The sequence below is a fragment of the Rhinopithecus roxellana genome, chromosome 4 (genome assembly GCF_007565055.1).
Source record: "Rhinopithecus roxellana isolate Shanxi Qingling chromosome 4, ASM756505v1, whole genome shotgun sequence".
Classification (NCBI taxonomy): domain Eukaryota; kingdom Metazoa; phylum Chordata; class Mammalia; order Primates; family Cercopithecidae; genus Rhinopithecus; species Rhinopithecus roxellana.
The window spans coordinates 36994306-37012832 of NC_044552.1; the positions used below are offsets into that span (position 1 = coordinate 36994306).

An 18527-nucleotide genomic window follows, 5' to 3' on the forward strand; every position below is an offset into this window, starting at 1 on the left:
AGCAAAAATAACTCATTCTGGCTTTTCTTGGGGGGCCTTAGTATTTTAGCGAGGGTGTGGCCCTCATCACCAGGCAGATAGCACCGCCCCCCCCCCAACTCCCGCAGCTTTTATTTCCTGGCTTGGTCACACCTAAGAGTCACCACTGAGGTGTCGAAGTGCCTTACAGGAAAGCATCAAGCCACCCGCACATCCCAAACAGCCCAGACTGGAAATAAAGCCCCCCAGCCTCCAAAACACTCTTTGGTGGTCCTCGAAGCAGCTTTCTCTTGGGGAGCTCTGTCCAGAAGACCTGTCCTAGGTGATCACTTCCCACGTCCTTTGAAGGTGGCAATGGGAAAGGCATGGGTAGGGAACTGCCTTCTAATACCTTTCTGGCCTGCCAGCTGTGGAGGGGTTTTGGTGCTGGTGGAATCAACATCTTCCCTGCCCCTAGTTGTAAAACGAGAGGTGAATGTAACCCAGGAAAGAGAGTAAGCTCCAGGGATTTGGAGGAGGTGTTTGGAGTTGCCCCGTGTTTCTTGTGATGTGTTTGGTAGTTATTGCTCGTGGCAGAATCCACATCTGCTCCCAGAGGAAGTACGGAACTTTTTTGCACAGCCAGGATGGGGGCCCAGCCATCTGGGCGAGCAGCCCGAGCTCACAGGCCTCCTGGCTCTCCTGGTTGGGTTTTGGTGTGTGGGTCTGCCCAATGAGGCTGCCTTCACTGCTGCTGTTCAGAGTTCTGGAGTCAAGGGGAGTTTCTGGTGAAGATGGGGCTCTTGCTCAACAAATGCTAAATTCCTAAATTCCTTTCATGAGAAGATGACTCTGATGTTAATTGACTTAATCTGGTGACTAGTGTTTAGTGTGTGCGTGTGGGGGAGGGGGGGATCCTGTTGGGGGAAGTTAGGGCAGGCTGAGGGCTTAGGACAGGAGGTCTGTAGTCTCCTTAGGGGTGGGGGGATGTCTTGTGCTCTACAAAGGAACATTTTAATGAGAGCCTTAAATCAGTTCCACCAAATGTGCCTTGTTGTGGAACCTGTCCATGTGCTGTAAACAATTTCAGCAGAGACCGAGGCGCCTGTTGTCTTCTAGTGAAATCCTGGGACTCAACCCACCCCCAGACGCATGACTTAAGGGGGCAACGATTTTTTTAATAGATCACAGTAGATTTTTCCATCTCATTGTTTAACTGTATAATTAACTGGAGTTGTAGCGAGATCCCACTGTTAATAAGGCTGGAGTAAGGAACCTAGGCTGACTAGGTTTGTGGATTAGAGCATTTTAAAGTCTGGGTAATTATGCCATAAATGGCTGAGATACTTTCTTTTTTTTTTTTTTTTTTTTTTTTGAGACGGAGTCTAGCTCTGTCGCCCAGGCTGGAGTGCAGTGGCCGGATCTCAGCTCACTGCAAGCTCCGCCTCCCAGGTTCACGCCATTCTCCTGCCTCAGCCTCCCGAGTGGCCAGGACTACAGGTGCCCGCCACCTCACCTGGCTAGTTTTTTGTATTTTTTAGTAGAGACGGGGTTTCACCGTGTTCGCCAGGATGATCTCGATCTCCTGACCTCGTGATCCGCCCGTCTCAGCCTCCCAAAGTGCTGGGATTACAGGCTTGAGCCACCGCGCCCGGCCAGCTGCTGAGATACTTTCTGCACTTTAAGATGCTGTTGTAATAAATATAGAGGAGGAGGAGGAGGAGGAGGAGGCTTGATGTTTGAAACTTGGGATTCTAAACCAACCTCTTGGACAGTCAGATGTGGTCACTTCCTCATCTCGATTCCCCTCCCCCTCCCTGGTTTCTTTCCTCCAGGCTCTTGTTTCTTTGGGGAAATTGAGTCGTCATGTTCTGGGATAGGCTGTCTGCAGATTCCTCAAGGCTCTGCAGCCTGTAATTCAGGCCTAGGAGTTGCTTTTATTAGTGATGGCTTTTCTCAGCTGTTGGGAAGTATGGTGGCAGGGTGAGGGTGCTCCTCATGTCATTTGTCAAATGATGTACTCAAACTCCTGGTGTTCAGAGCAGCATTGAGTGGTGGACAGAGCTCAAGCAATGGATATAAAGTATGGTCCTTCCTTGGCATCTGCAGGGAATTGGAAAAGGACTCCCTGAGAATGACAAAATCCAAGGGTGCGGCCAGGCGCGGTGGCTCACTCCTGTAATCCCAGCACTTTGGGAGGCCGAGGCAGGCGGATCACGAGGTCAGGAGATCAAGACCATCCTGGCTAACACGGTGAAACCCCTTCTCTACTAAAAATACAAAAAATTAGCCAGGTGTGGTGGCGGGTGCCTGTAGTCCCACCTGCTTGGGAGGCTGAGGCAGGAGAATGGCGTGAACCCGGGAGGCGGAGCTTGCAGTGAGCAAAGATTGCACCACTGCACTCCAGCCTGGAGGACAGAGTAAGACTGTCTCAAAAAAAAAAAAAAATTCTGTAAATTACGTGTAGTACCTATTACAGTGGAAATGCTATGTAAATAACTGTTATATTTTTAATTTGTATTCTTTTTAATTTTTGTATTGTTTTTAATTGTTTTATCTTCCCCCAATGTTTTTGATCCTCTGTTGAGGGATGTGGAGCCCAGGGATAAGGAGTGTATCTGGCAAAGCAGCAACTCAGACTCATTGGCAGGCCCTGTAGCCCTGGACAAACCTCTTAGCTTCTCAACCTCTTCTATAAAGAGCTTCCTAGGCCGGGCGCGGTGGCTCAAGCCTGTAATCCCAGCACTTTGGGAGGCCGAGACGGGCGGATCACGAGGTCAGGAGATCGAGACCATCCTGGCTAACCCGGTGAAACCCCCGTCTCTACTAAAAAATACAAAAAAAAAACCTAGCTGGGCGAGGTGGTGGGCGCCTGTAGTCCCAGCTACTCGGGAGGCTGAGGCAGGAGAATGGCGTGAACCCGGGAGGCGGAACTTGCCGTGAGCTGAAATCCGGCCACTGCACTCCAGCCTGGGCGACAGAGCAAGACTCCGTCTCAAAAAAAAAAAAAAAAAAAAAAAAAAAAGAGCTTCCTAGAGTTGTGCTGAGGATTAAATAGAATGAGGTAGTCCAGGTGCAGTGGCTCACGTCTGTAATCCCAGCACTTTGGGAGGCCAAGGTAGGCGGATAACCTGATGTCAGGAGTTCAAGACCAGCCTGGTCAACATGGTAAAACCCCATCTCTCCTAAAAATACAAAAATTAGCTGGGTATGGTGGCACACACCTCTAATCCCATCTACTCGGGAGGCTGAGGCAGGAGAATGGTGTGAACCCGGGAGGCAGAAGTTGCAGTGAGCCAAGATTGTGCCACTGCACTCCAGCTTGGGTGACAGAGCTAGACTCCACTCAAAAAAAAAAACCAAAAAAAAAAAAACATGTACACACACACACACACACACACACACACACACACACACCCCTTTCTTGGTCTTCCCTCTGTGGTGTGCTTCAAAGATTCTTTCAGCTTTATAGTCATTCCCAACAATGGACATTTTACCTACTGGAACCCTCCATGCCAGTCCAGCTGGACTATTTGCCATCTCCTAACACATATCTGGTTTTCTCTGACCTTTCTTTCCTTCGGGCCAGTCCCCGGGTGTACATTGCCTTCTCCTGTCTCTCTGTTGCCCAGCCCCACTGCCTCTTCTTTCCTGAAGCTGTCCTATCTCTCCTGCCAGAAAGTAGACACCTGTAGAACTTCTGGACTGTCATTCTTGCGACACCATCCATATTTTTGCCCCTGTTGGGTTTTGTTTTAATTTATTGAAGGGCTCCCCCATAGAGTTTAGTACAGTACTTATTTATAACGGGTTTTTATGTAGGGTTTTTTTTTTTGAGATGGAGTTTTCCTGTGTCTCCCAGGCTGTAGTGCATTGGCTCAATCTTGGTTCACTGCAGCCTCTACCTCCCGGGTTCAAGTGATTCTCCTACCTCAGCCTCTTGAGTACCTGGGATTACAGGCATGCGCCACTGCACCCAGCTAATTTTTGTATTTTTAGTAGAGACAGGGTTTCACTATGTTGGCCAAGCTGGTCTCAAACTCTTGACCTCAGGTGATCCGCCCATCTCGGCCTCCCAAAGTGCTGGGATTACAGGCGTGAGCCACTGCACCCAGCTGATATAACAGGTCCTCATGTAGGTTTATTTCAAAAGTGAATGAACCATTTGAGTGCAGGGCAGAATGATCAAGGGTGGGGTTAAATAACCCCTTGCATCCTAGGCATTGGGAGTCTTTTGCACCCTCCCCAGCTTCTTTGGGTTGGGGTTGCCTGTTCCTCCTTGTGCCTTCTCTACGGTGACCAAATTAAGGATCAGCTCTTCCTTCCCTGATCCTGGGCTGACTGGTTTTGGTGGTGGCTTTTCTGAGTTTTGATGTGGTGGGGCTTCTAGCTTTCTGCGAGTTCTGTGCGTGGGCAAGCACCGCTACATGTGAAGCTGATTGCAGCTTAAAAACTGGTGCTAAAGTTGCTTCCTCAGAGAACTGTGTAGGGGCCTAGAGTATCTATAACTGCGCTACTCGAAGTAAGACCCAGGGCCACATGGCATCAGCATTCCTGAAAGCATGAATCAGAATCGCAATCTGCAGTTTTTTTTTTTTTTTTTTTTGAGGTGGACTCTCGTTCTCATTCTGTTGCCCAGGCTGGAGTGCAGTGGCACGATCTTGGCTCCCTGCAACTTCTGCCTCCCGGGTTCAAGCGATTCTCCTGCCTCAGCCTCCTGAGTAGCTGGGATTACAGGCACGCACCACCACGCCCGGCTAATTTTTTTTTTGTATTTTTAGTGGAGACAGGGTTTCACCATGTTGGTCAGGCTGGTCTCGAACTCCTGACCTTGTGATCCGCCCACCTTGGCCTCCCAAAGTGCTGAGATTACTGGGATTATAGGCGTGAGCCACCATACCCTGCCGCAATCTGCGTTTTAACAAGATCATCAGGTGACTCTGTACCCCAGAGTTCCAGAAGTCCTGGCCTAGGCTTCCTTCTTTATACAGAATCTCAAGGCACAGAGCTTTCCTGTTGCAACAGTATAAATTGGGAGCTGAGATCCTGCACAGTATTTGAAGATTTGCTTTAAATAACTTACTTCACGTGAACACTCCTTGGGGTGATGTGCACGCTTAAAAATTACCTCCTTTGGGTTTGACTTGAATTAGACTTTGTCAAGAAATTTCTCCATTAAATGTGTGACTCTAGAAAGTCTGCAGTATTCAGCCTGATGTTTAACTCCTCTCAAAACCTCAGCTTTTCCTAGAGGAAAATACGACTGATTTTATAACGAAAGTCAGTGGAGAAACTGGATTTGTTAGGCAGAAATTTGGTTGACAGACAACTTTTCAGGAATACATTTGGTTCATAAAGGGAGGCATGTCTCCGCTGGGCTTTGACAGTTGTAGTGTTGTTAGTCTTTGGAGCATTTCATATTCTGGAGTGAGGGGGTTTGTGTGAGTCTGTGTTTAAGCCAATGCAGCTTCTGTGAGACTCGTCTGGGACAGAGGTTGGCCGGTTCAGACTCTAATATTGGAGCCAAAAGCAGTTTGGGGCCAAGGATTCAGTCTTTGGTGTTTTCCTGATGGAAGAAAGGGTCATTAAACAGGGTTGGGTGTCCTTGGCCTGCGTCCCTCAACCTCCTGCTCTCCCTAACCTCAGTAGATGCCTCTCTGCTGCTGTGCCTGAGCACTGCCCCTGGCCATAGCCACATGGTGGGGTTACAGACTCAGGGCCACAGTTGCTGGCGCTGGCCCTCACCTTGCCCTGGAGCTGCCGCCTGCTCCTCTCCTCGATTCCTGCTCTGGCCCCCATCTGCCTGGCCCTTTTTCTGAGGGTGTGAAAGTACTGCCATTGTAGCTGGTTACAGTCCTATGTTGGAATTCTCTGAGTTCACTACTGAGCCCCCTGGCGCTTTGGTGGAACTGGCCCGAGAGCTGCCACAGCTAATCAGCGGTTTGAGGAAGCCCTCTGTAGTATGTCACTTTTTCCATCCTCTTTTCTTCTCTGCATTTAGGCCATTTCCCTCCCAGTAATGTTACACAAACAGCAGTGGGGCAGGGAGGAAGCTTGGTTCGAAGGGCTGACACGCACACAGGCGCCTTTCCCCTCTCCTTACTTGGTTTGACATTGCTAAACTCTCATTTGCTGTGTGCATTAACTGGGGTATGTGTTGAGTGAATGCTCAGGTGACTAGAACGTCATCCACCAGGTGTCCTGCAGATCCCAAGCCCCTGTTAGAAGTGTAAGCCTTGATAAGTGGGATATGCACTCACAGGTTTGGGTGTGTATGTAATTTCTGAAGACAAGGTCCCGAGTCATGGGGTAGGGATTGTAAGTCATATATTAGGAAGGTATAGATACGTATTTCTCAAAGATGTGGAGTGGAGAGTATAGTGAGAGGGCAGGTCACCAAAGTACTGAAGAAAATTTTAGTTTCCTGGGCCTTACTGCAGACCTGCCCATCAGAATTATTGAGGGAGAGGCCAGAAAATGCATTTTATTTATTTGTTAGATTATGTTGTTGTTTTTGAATAGCCAATCCAGTTACATAGGTCAGATTTCTAAAGGAAACTGCATTTTAATTTTTATTCATTTATTTTTGAGACAGGGTCTCACTCTGTCACCCAGGTTGGAGTGCAGTGGTGCAATCACAGCTCACTGCAGCCTTGTCCTGTTGGGCTCAAGTGATTCTCCCGCCTCTGCCTCCCAAGTAGCTGGGATCACAGGTGCATGCCACCGTACCTGGCTATTTTTTACATTTATTTTTTATTTTTAGTAGAGACGAGGTCTTGCTGTGTTGCCCAGGCTGGTGTTGAACTCCTGGGCTCGAGCAGTCCTCCTGCCTCTGCCTGCCAAAGTGTTGGGATTACAGGTGTAAGCCACCACGCCCAGCCTGGAAACTGCATTTATAGAGCTTCCTGGAGATTCTTACCTACGCTTAAGTGTGAGAACCATTGAGTAGCCATAAGGAGAATTTGTCAGTCTGAAGTGGAGGTGTGGTGTTGAGAAAAAGGGCGGTATTAATAGTGGGGGGCTTAGGAGGGAGTTCATTCAAAGTGCTTGAGTGTCTTCTATGGGTGAAGCTGTCTGAGGAGGCATGGGACAAAGGAGGAAGACAAGATGCAGAAACATAAATCAGATGAAGTATGAAAGACACCATTTGGTAAAGTGCTAAGTAGAATAGAAGTACATTCCAGAATGTGTGGGATGGTAAGTCTGAGATGTAGGAGCAAATGGGGGTGGGAGGGCTTTAGAGAGGAGAGAGGACCCGACCTTGCTGAATAGATGTAGTCAGTGATGGCCTCAGAATGATGTAAAGTCATCGGACCAGGATTCTGAAAACTTGGGTGGTTCTGACCTACTATCACACAGCAGCCATAAGTGATGAAGTAAGAGAAGAGACATCTATAGACCCGTGACACCAGTTTTTCTGTATTCTGGTCCTGGATCAATTGCTGCATACCCACATGACCCTGAGCTGGTTAGTTAACCTTTCCGAGCCTCAGTTTCCTCATTAGCACAATGCAAGTGATGCTTTTGCCTGCTGGCCCCTGTGAAGTTATGATATAATGCTCTTCAGCTGTGGAAATGGGTGACCCCTGGGAAGCAGCCCCTCTGGCTAGCCCTAATGGTTCTTCCCAGAGACTGTCCTGGCCAGCTGTTTCCTTTTGAGGGGTCAGCCGTTTTTCTTTTCTTTTTTTTCCTCCCCTCCCCTCCCCTCCCCTCGTCCTCTCTGTCACCCAGGCTGGAATGCAGTGGCACGATCTTGGCTCACTGCAACCTCTGCCTCCTGGGTTCACGCCATTCTCCTGCCTCAGCCTCCTGAGTAGCTGGGATTACAAGTGCCCGCCACCACACCCGGCTAATTTTTGTATTTTCAGTAGAGATGAAGTTTCACCATATTGGTCAGGCTGGTCTTGAATTTCTGACCTTGTGATCCGCCTGCCTTGCCCTCCCAAAGTGCTGGGATTACAGGCATAAGCCACTGTGCCCAGCCAGAGGTGTCAGCCTTTCTTTCCAGCCCTCTGACTCTAGAATGGTTTGCCGAAGGCTCAACAAAGTGCCTCTTGACTAGCAGCCTTAGAAATGGTTTTCTCATTTGGGCCAGATGCAGTGTGGCTCATGCCTGTAATCCCAGCACTTTGGGAAGCTGAGGCATGCGAATCATCTAAGGTCGGGAGTTCGAGACCATCCTGACCAAAATAGAGAAATCCCGTCTCTACTAAAAATACAAAATTTGCCAGGCATGCCCGTAATCCCAGCTACTTGGGAGGCCGAGGCAGGAGAATGACTCAAACCTGGGAGGCTGAGGTTGTGGTAAGCTGAGATTGCACCATTGCACTCCAGCCTAGGCAACAAGAGCGAAACTCTGTCTCAAAAAAAAAAAAAAAAAAGAAAAAAAAAGACTGGCTTCCTCATTCAAAAGCACAGGTTTTCTAAATGGGTCTCAGTATTCCAACAGCAACCCAGAAATATGGGAGCCACACACAGCCACATTTTCCTGGTGGAAATTCTCCCTCTGTCTGTCTCAATAGCAGATTCTCCCAAGGGGTGGGTTAGTCCTGCTTAAGGGCCACTGTCTCTCCCGGCATGCTGAGGTTCTCAGGGAATGGGTAGTGAATTGTGCTTCATGCAGCCTGGGCAGACTTTTATGATACCCAAGGGAGGGGTTTCTATAATCACTGGATGGCTGTGGGGGTTTCCCCAGTCAGTGACTCTGTGTAATTTGTGGGAACTTCTGTCTATGCTGTGGGGAGATTCCTGAGGTTCTGTGTGGCCAAGGGCAGTGGGCTCCCCTCATGCACAGCCTCCCCCTCCAGGTGACACTGTGGCTTTTTTTTTTGTCTCCTCCTTGGGGTGGTGGCGGGGCAACAAGGAGAACATTTGTGTGCCTTTGGGACTGCTGAGGTGTCCCAGCAGCTAGCTCATACGGTACCTTTGTGCACATTACAAATAAGTACTCCCAGTCGTGGGCGCACTGGGAATCGTGGGCGCACTGGGAGTCGTGGGCACGCCTGTGATCCCAGCACTTTGGGAGGCAGAGGCAAGTGGATCACTTGAGCTCAGGAGTTTGAGACCAGCCTAGGCAACAAGACGAAACCCTGTCTTTAAAAAAAATACAAAAAAACTAGCTGGGCGTGGTGGTGCACGCCTGTAGTCTCAGCTACTCAAAGGCTGTGGCGGGAGGATTGCTTGAGCCTGGGACGTCAGAGCTGAAGTGGGTAAGCTATGGTGTGATTGCACCACTGCATTCCAGCCTGGGCAACTGAGCGAGACCCTATCTCAAAAAGAAAAAAAAAGAAAAAAAGAAGAAAAAAAATACCCCTTTCTCCAGGTAGATGCAGTCCTGCACCAGGGTTCAGGCAGTATTTCAGTGTTGGTTCTTTGGTCAGACATCTTGAGCAGTGCACAACCTGTACAGTCAAAGGTGGCTGTTCCATTGGCATGAAGGCCTTGCAACTAGAGGCTCTTTGTTTCCCAGCCGATGGACCAAGATGATTTTGATGCCTCTGTTCTAATGTCGTGTTTCAAGTGAGCCCTCTTCACTACTGTTCTGCCTCCGATGGTGGTGGGATGGTGCAATCCTGCCTGTAACATACGATAGGAGAAGCCCATGAGGGTGTGGCCCCATTACTGTACCCACTGCACATTGTGTATCTGTGGCTGCTGAAGTCTTGGCCTATTTCTGGGCCCCTTTCCCTGTGAGAGGATTTTGCTGTCTTGCCGATACAGGCTGCTAGCCTTACGTGATAATTGGTGTGGAAGGCTGGCTGAGTCCTTAGGAAGAGTGGGCTGCAGAGTTTATTTCACATTTTATTAAGGAGCTTTCAGTTTTCCTTTCTCCTGTTTCCTCTCTCCCTGGGGACACTAGGGTCTCCAGGTAAAGTTGTGTGGGCATTCCTGATTTAGAGGAATTCCTGCAAGAGAATTGGTAGGACCTCAGTCCCAAAGGCGGGTCTTGGGTCTTGCTAAGCTCCAGCGCTGGGTGTCCTGGTGCTGTTCATACCTCTTGAACCTGAGGAGGCACCAGGAGGAGCACTAGGCTTAGTGTTGGAAGACATGGACTCTCCTTCCACATTTGCCTGAAACTGCTTGTGTGACCATGGGCAAGTCCCATCCTCCTCCGGGCTTCAACTTAAGAACAGAAGACCTTGGAGGGCCCTTGCTGAGGCTCACTCAGCGTGGCACCTCCAGCCCTATTTCTGCTACACCTTACAGGCTCTCTTTACCCTGGGTTTAGGGAGAGCACTTTAATCTAAGGGCTGCTTTTTATTCTGGAGGCTCTAGTGCGTGGGCACAAATGTGTTTAGACTTGACCAACTGGTGATGTGGGCATTAGGGTATAATTCTCTGGGTGCAAAGGGTGCTGTAAAGATTTAGGAGGGAGAGTATTTGACAGGGAAAGAAACTGAGGCACAAAAGCACAATCTGCCCAGCACTACAGAGCTGGTGAGGAACAGGGCTGAAGCCAGTGTGGTGGTTCACACCTGTAATCCTAGCACTTTGGGAGGCCAAGGCGGGAGGATTGCTTGAGCCCAGGAATTTCGGACTAGCCTGGGGAACATAGTGAGACCCCATCTCTACGGAAAAAAAAATAAAAGAAAAATTAGACAGCAGTGGTGGCACATGCCTGTGATCCCAGCCACTTGGGAGGCTGAGGTGGGAGGATCACTTGAACCTGGGAGGTCAAGGCTCCAGTGAGCCAAGATTGCACCACTGCACTCCAGCCTGGGCAACAGAGAGAGACCCTGTCTCAAAAACCACAGAGAGCTGAGACCAGAGTGCCAGTCCCTCCTGTGCCTTCACTTAGAGTCCTTGTATGTCCAGATGTTACTGTGCTGCACACATGGCCAAGTGCAGTGGCTCACACCTGTAATCCCAGCACTTTGGGAGGCCAAGGCAGGTGGATCATGAGATCAGGAGTTCGAGATCAGCCTGACCAACGTGATGAAACCCCATCTCCACTAAAAACACAAAATTAGTCGGCTGTGGTGGCGCATGCCTGTAATCCTAGCTACTCGGGAGGCTGAGGCAGGAGAATGGCTTGAGCCTGGGAGGCAGAGGTTGCAGTGAGCTGAGATCATGCTACTGCATTCCAACCTGGGTGAGAGTGAGATGCCATCTCAAAAAAATAAATAAAAAGAGTTATGGTGAAACTATATATAGTCTAAAAGGCTAGGACACTGTGCCTAAATCCCAATGGCTTGAGCTTTTCTCATGAACCCATGAATTCTTAGCCTCCTCCTCCTGGTGCTGCTGGAAGGTCACAGGCAGTTGCAGGCCCTGGCTTGTAGGTGCATTCCAGACCATTGCTTCTTGCTGGGAGTTGTACGCTGAGCAGTGCTGTGGTGGAGACCACGTAGGAGGTAATAGAGTCATCCCCATAGTGGTTAATAGAGTTTGCCACCTCATACTACTTTTGTGTAGGTAGATGTGCCTACTCTTGGTGCTCCAGGCCCTGCCCCATGGTAGGGGCCTAATGATGTAGATTTCCCTTTAATTTCTGACTTTGGAGTCAAGTCTTTTAACCCTCAGGAGTGTTCAGGCGAGGTTGAGTCATGACCTTGACATTCTGAGAGATGCCACTTTTCTTGTGCCAGGTGTATCTCTCTTTGGCTGAACTGTTGACCACTCTTGGTGATTCTGCTGAGTTTGTTCTTCTGCTTCTGAGGTTCTCAGATTCCAGTGTGGGAACCTATGTTCTATCACGAGAGGATGCAAAGGGAGGATGCAAAGGTGCTGTGATTCCATTGTAGCTCATCTGTTTACAAAGCTGGGCTGTTTGCCACCTAGAAGAAGAGGGAGAAGGCTCCGTCAGGCCAACAGATCCTTAGAGAGTGCTAGGATGGCATTTGAGATCCAAACCTAATTTTCAGCTACCTGAAAAACAAAACAAATCACAAAGAAAACATTGTCTTACAACCTCAGGGGGAAGAAAAAAGGAAATGCTATCGATCTCTTATAGTTCTAGCACAAAGAACAAAGCATTCTATCAGTTTAATTCCTTTAGCAGATTAAACCAGTTGTTAAACTGACCAGTTAAAAAAATGCCCAGCTACACAGCAGCTTTTCTGCCCATGATCTGAGCTCCTCCTCTACCCCAGGGATCCAGGCCTCTTACAGGAGGAGTACTGAGGGGAGGGGGCTAGGCTGGGTCCTGGAACAGCCCTGGAGACCTGCAGAAAGGGCTCTCTCTCTTTCTTGCCTATCCCCCCTCCCCTTTAGCAAAACTTCTTAGAACAAAAGCCTGTTATTTAGTAAACACCTGCACCCTGTTTTGATGAAGTGTCCTGAGCTGTGCGGTAGACTGGGAAGAACAGGGTGGGGACCTTGTCCTTTGTTTCTGCCTGTGTAAGAGGCTGGGGTGCTCTCAGCGGCTGTGCAGCCTCCTGTGCCTTTCCTTACCCTCTACCTTTGTCTGAAGGGCCTTTGAACATGGCTTGAGAGATCCTGCAGAAGCCATCAAGCCAACTTGCTCTGTCTCCAGACAGCAATTTTAGGCGAGTCTCTACTTGGGCCTTTCCAAGAGAGTCCCTTTTCCAGGCGCTGCACAGCTGCTGCTGGTGACCCAGAAAGGGGTAGGAGAGCATGGGCCCAGCCTAGCCTTGGTGCGGGTGGTACCCCTCTCTGCCCCTTCCCACTTCTCCTGGATCAAAGGAGCCTCCTCAGGGAGCAGGAAAATACCTCTCCCAATAGCCCCACCAGTGAGTAAACAGCTGGGGCCTCTTGCAGCTTTTGAAGCATGGTGCTTCAGGCCTGGAGGAATGCAGAACATTTCATTTTAGGGGTGGACTTAGGTTTCCACCGCTGTCGGTATTTGCAAATTTGAAACAAATGCCCTCATTTAGCAGCAGGCAGGCTGGGCAGTAAACTGGGGCTGTTTAAGGGCGTTTATGATGGTCACAGGTATTTGTGGAGAGAGGGACCCCAGCAGGTTTGGGAAAAGATAGAGGGTTTATGGTTAGGTGGGTTGTACAAAGACCCTAGCTAGGACTCCGGTGGAGGTGGTTGTTAGGTGGACTTTATCATAAAAAGCTTTGCCGCCTCCTGCTCCCCCAGGAAGTGTCTCCTTCTGGCAGACAAAGGGGTTTGGGATGGTGTTTATCCTCAGGGTCTGATGCTCAAGGCCTTGTCCCTCCCGCTTGGTTGCCAAAGTATCAGATTTCCAATGAACCCTTCCTTCTCCTACTCCCAGGACTTGAAAGGCTCGTTAAATGTGCTTTATATATAACAAGTTGGCTGAGAGGTTCCCCCCTCACTTCCAGCCAGTTTTGCAAGGAAGGAGCTAGGGAAACCTGTTTTCTTTTTGTTGTTGTTTCTGAAAGTAGGATCTGTGAAGGTGCACTTGAAGAAAGACCCTGATTTTAGGGATCAGCCAAGTCAGGGTTATTTGCCTCTGATGGGTCAGCGTAACCAAGAAGGATCTGTCTGAAGCCTGGCTGCCTCCTCTTTGCTCCCTGCTTCCCAGGGAAATTCAGAAATCTGTTCAGGAACTGACTTTTGGCTCCACAACTTATTGGCTGAGAGACCTTAGTTTACTTCATTTCTCTGAGCCTCAGTTTCTTCCTGTTTTTTTTTTTTTTTTTTTTTTTTTGGAGATGGAGTCTCACTCTGTCGCCCAAGCTGGAGTGAAGTGACGCGATCTTGGTTCACTGCAATCTCTGCCTCCCAGGTTCAAGCAACCCTCCTGGCTCATCTTTCCAAATAGCTAGAACTACAGACCCATGCCGCCATTGGCTAATTTTTGTGTATTTTGTTTTAGTAGAAACGGGGTTTCACCATGTTGGCCAGGCTGATCTCGAACTTCCAACTTCAGGTGATCAGCCTGCCTCGGCCTCTCAAAGTGTTGGGATTACAGGTGTGAGCCACTGTGCCCAGCGGTTTCCTCTTTTTTTCTTTTTTTTTGAGACGGAGTCTCGCTCGTTGCCCAGGCTGGAGTGCAGTGCAGTGGTGTGATCTCGGCTCACTGCAACCTCTGCCTCCCAGGTTCTCGCCATTCTCCTGCCTCAGCCTCCCGAGTAGCTGGGACTACAGGCGCCCGCCACCATGCCCGGCTAATTTTTTATATTTTTATAGAGACGGGGTTTCACTGTGTTAGCCAGGTCTCGATCTCCTGACCTCGTGATGTGCCCGCCTCAGCCTCCCAAATTGCTGGGTTTACAGGCGTGAGCCACCGCGCCTGGCCCAGTTTCCTCTTTTGTAAGATAGGGATAATAATACCGGTCTCGTTAGAGTTCTTGCAAGAGTTGAGTGAGATGGTACTGCATTTCATTAACTCTTAGATGTTTTTTCTTTTCACATTTGCACATCTTTGAAATTGGGATGTAACTTATAATTAATTATAGTAGTCACCCCTGATCCGTGGTTTCATTTTCTGTGGTTTCAGCTACCCATGGTCAAAATACATTAAATGGAAAATTCCAGAAGTAAACAGCTTACAAGTTTTAAGTTTTATGCCATTCGGAGTAGCATGATAAAATCTCTCGATATCCCACTCCATTCCGCCCAGGACATGAATCATCCCTTTGTCCAGTTTATCGAATGTCAGGGTATCAGAGTGCTTGTGTTCAAGTAACTCTTTTTTAAATGTATTTTATTTTTGAGATAGAGACCTGCTCTGTGGCCCAGGCTGGAGTGCAGTGGCGCGATCTCAGCTCACTCCAACCTCCACCTCTCGGGTTCAAGTGATTCTCCTGCCTCAGCCCCCTGAGTAGCTGATGTTACAGGCACGTGTCACCACGCCCAGCTAATTTTTGTAGTTTTAGTAGTGATGGGGTTTCACTATGTTGGTCAGGCTGGTCTTGAACTCCTGACCTCGTGATCCACCCACCTCGGCCTCCCAAAGTGCTGGGATTTAAGGTGTGAGCCATTGTGCCCAGCCTAATGTGCCTACTTTATTTATTAATCTTTAGAGATATGATCTTGCTCTGTTGCCCAGGCTGGAACGCAGTGGTGCAGTCATGGCTCACTGCAGCCTCAAGACCTCCTGGGCTCAAGTGATCCTCCCACCTCAGCCTCCCAAGTAGCTGGGACTGCAGGTATGTGCCTATCACGCCCAGCTAAATTTTTGTAGAGATAAGATCTTGCTCTGTTGCCCAGGCTGATCTTGAACTCCTAGACTCAAGCAATCTTTCTACTACCTCAGCCTCCCAAAGTGCTGGGATTACAGATGTCAAGTGCTTAATGTATAAATGAAATTTTACGGTAAGTATGTATATATAGGCAAAAAACATACCATTTGGGGGTTGTTACTATCTAAGGTTTCAGGCATCCACTGGGGGATCATAGAACATATCCCCCCCAGGATTGGGGGGACTACTGTATATAACATTATGTCTTAGTTCAACTAGTACCACTTTGTCCTCTTGGTGCACATAAATAATGGAGCGTCTTCTAAATTCAGTATATGTGAAGGACTTAGTCTGCGATCTTGCGAATGCTCAGTAAAAGATGACTATAACTGTGATGGTTATCTGTGGAGGTTATAACTGTGATGGTTATCTGTGGAGGTTATAACTGTGATGATTATCTGTGGTGGTTATAGCTGTGATGGTTATCTGTGATGGTTATAACTGCAATTTACAGGCCTAGTGTTGCTTCCTATCTACCAGTAACTTTCAATAAAACCCATTTTCTTTTTAGTCTGGCATGTAAATTACAAATGGTGCTTAAGGCATAAAGCATCATGCTAAGTATTGCCTGCATGTGTGTATGTTGGTGGTAGGTGGCTGGTGACTTTAAGTCTTCATAAGGCAAGAGATGTTTACAAGAGGAGGTAGGTATCCCTCAGAAGGCACACAGTCTGTCTATTATGGAAAGAATACAGTGACTCTCTGATGACAGGTTCTCCTTTTTTTTTTGAGGTGGAGTTTCATTCTTGTTGCCCAGGCTGGAGTGCAATGGCGCAATCTCGGCTTACTGCAACCTCCACCTCCCGGGTTCAAGCGATTCTCCTGCCTCAGTCTCTAGAGTAGCTGGGATTACAGGCGCCCACCACCACGCCTGGCTAATTCAGTCTCCAATTTGAAAGGCTGAGCTGGGAGACACTGGAGGTTTACTCCAGGAATGGATTGCTGGTAGGTGAATCAAGACAGAATCTGAAGAGAGTGATTAACAAGACAAGGGTACAGAGAAGACCAAAGAGAGGCACACAGTAAATGTCAGGAGCTCAGAGGATGGAGACCTGGCTCAGGCAGGCAGGAGACGGACAGGAGATGGTAGCGTTTTCTTCCCCAGCAGCACACTTGTGTGGGGTGATTCTAACTTTGTGGAGACAACTGGTTGCCATCCATTCTACTTTGTGCTACCCAAGCATTACTGAATGCCACTGTCACTGGTAGAGGGTCATGACTGCAAGTGTCCAGGTTCTTGGTGTTTTGAACAAAGAATTGGACAAAACCCCCAGCAAAGCAAAGAAAGAATGAAGCAACAGAAGAACGAAAGCAGGGATGTATTGAAAACGAAAGTACACTCCACAGTGTGGGAGCAGACCCAAGGAGCGGCTTAAGGGCTGGGATGCAGAATCTTCCTGGACCCAAATACCCCCTAAAAATTTCCTACTGGCCACTTCATGCAAAGGTCATGCTCCTGTGCAAACATCTGATTGGTTGGAAAAAGCAACCAGTCAGTGGCTAGGGTGAAGTTACAAAGTTACACTTCTATGCAAAGGAAGACTGGGCCAGCATGTCAGTCTGATTGGTTGTGGACAGCAACCATTCAGAGGCTGGAGTGAAGTTACAAAGTTGCAAATGAGGACAGGATCTGCACTCAGTATGATTGGCTGCAGACAGCCAATTTCCTATCTGCCTGGCAGAAAGGTTGAAAGCGAGTAGTAGCCTCTGTGTTACTTAGGCCTGCAAAGTCAGGGCTTTCATTTCAATTTAGTTGGAGGACATGGGTGTGAAACAGCCTTAGGTTCCCTTCCTGCAGACCCTATTCTCCTGCTTCACCACCTTTCCCCCTTCAGGCACGTTGTAGCTTCCCAAAGGCCAAGAAATTCTTTGTTTGGTTGAGTTCTAGTTCATTTGATGGTGGGGTGGATTGGTTATGGGGTTTATATGGTGGATGAAAAGAGAAAGATGTGTCCCTTTTGTATGAATATCAAAAGCAAAATTTTTTTTTAAAACAGATGGTGGCTCATGCCTGTAGTCCCAGCACTTTGGGAGGCCAAGGCAGGCGGGATCACCTGAGGTTGGGAGTTCCAGACTAGTCTAACCAACATGGAGAAACCCAGCCTCTACTTAAAAAAAAAAAAAAAAAAAAAAAATTAGCCAGTTGTGGTGGTGGATGCCTGTAATCCCAGCTACTCGAGAGGCTAAGGCAGGAGAATCGCTTGAACCTGGGAGGCGGACGTTGCGGTGAGGCAAGATTGTGCCATTGCACTCCAGCCTGGGCAACAAGAATGAAACTGTCTTAAAAAAACAACAAAACAAAACAAAAAGCAGTAGATTGCTGTGTAGATGTGTGTGTCAAGCCTTCTACCTGTTCACTTCTGTAGCCTTAAGCACTTTACCACATAGGGGTTTCGGAAAGCATTCTTCCTGCGTGGTCACTGAGGCCCAGGAAGGAAAGGGGTCAATTAATGGAAGGCAAGAACTTAAGAGTCCCAGGGGCTAGGAGACTCAGCCCCTCGATTAAGGAATGCTCTTTTCTGCTTCGGTTGGCTTTCTATGAGAGTGTTTTGAATAATAAGATATTATATAATAGATGGTGTGCCTTAACTGATGGGGAAGAACAGCATTGAAATGTTCTTCCTGATTGTTTTAAGAAAATTGCAGTGCTCTTTTTCCGAAAGATGGATGTACAGCTAAGGGCATTTTTGATGCAATATAACTTATTTTTGGAGGCCCTCTAAGATACAATGAGGAACTTTTTTCTGTTGGGGAGACTGATCTTGTCTTCTCTGTCCTGTGAGGGTTGAAAGGGGCCAAGTCAGCCCCTTTTTAAACCAAGTAAACAAATATTTCAAAGCCCTTTTTATGTCTAAGGCAGCTAGGCAGATATGTGTGGGCTCTCAATAGTCCTGAGTTTAGCCAGTTGCCTAGTTTGGGTCTAATGCCCTCTGATTCCATATTTGCATCCACGACCAAGAAAGCCTAGAGAGAGCCTGCATGGACCTCTGTGGGTCTCCCGCCAGCAGCTGGTGAAGACGTGGCAGCTGAATTAACAGCTGCCTGTTCTGGGCCAGGGCTGCTATCTCAGCCCCGGGGAGAGGTGTTGATCAGGCTGACAGGGCAAGAAATCCCCCTGAGCCTCAGGTTGGAAAGAAATCAGTTAAAAGTTGCTCTTAGACTCCTGAAAAATTGCTTTCAGTTTTTGCTGCCAAAAGAGAACTTCGAAAACAAGGTGTAAATTGGGTTCTTTACACTGTCTCTGTTTTTGTCACTTCCTTGCAGTTGGTGAAGGAGGGCCGGGATCCAAGCGAGCTTTGCGAGCTTTGCGGGTTCTCTTTCTGAGTTCCTCTGGAACCTGGCCTCAGGTGAAGGGGAGGTGGGGGTGGGTGGTGATCGGACAAGCCTTTGAGGTGCCTGGGACCAAGCCCCATTCCTTAGATCAAATAAATACCTTTTGTTTTTCCTGCT

General features: G+C 48.4%; 1 protein-coding gene across 2 annotated transcripts in view; it reads left to right on the forward strand.

Annotated features, from left to right (window-relative positions):
- The window catches only part of PTK7 (protein tyrosine kinase 7 (inactive)), an 84766-nt gene that overhangs the window by 1368 nt on the left and 64871 nt on the right, over positions 1 to 18527 (forward strand). The gene's annotated exons all lie outside the window — the stretch shown is intronic.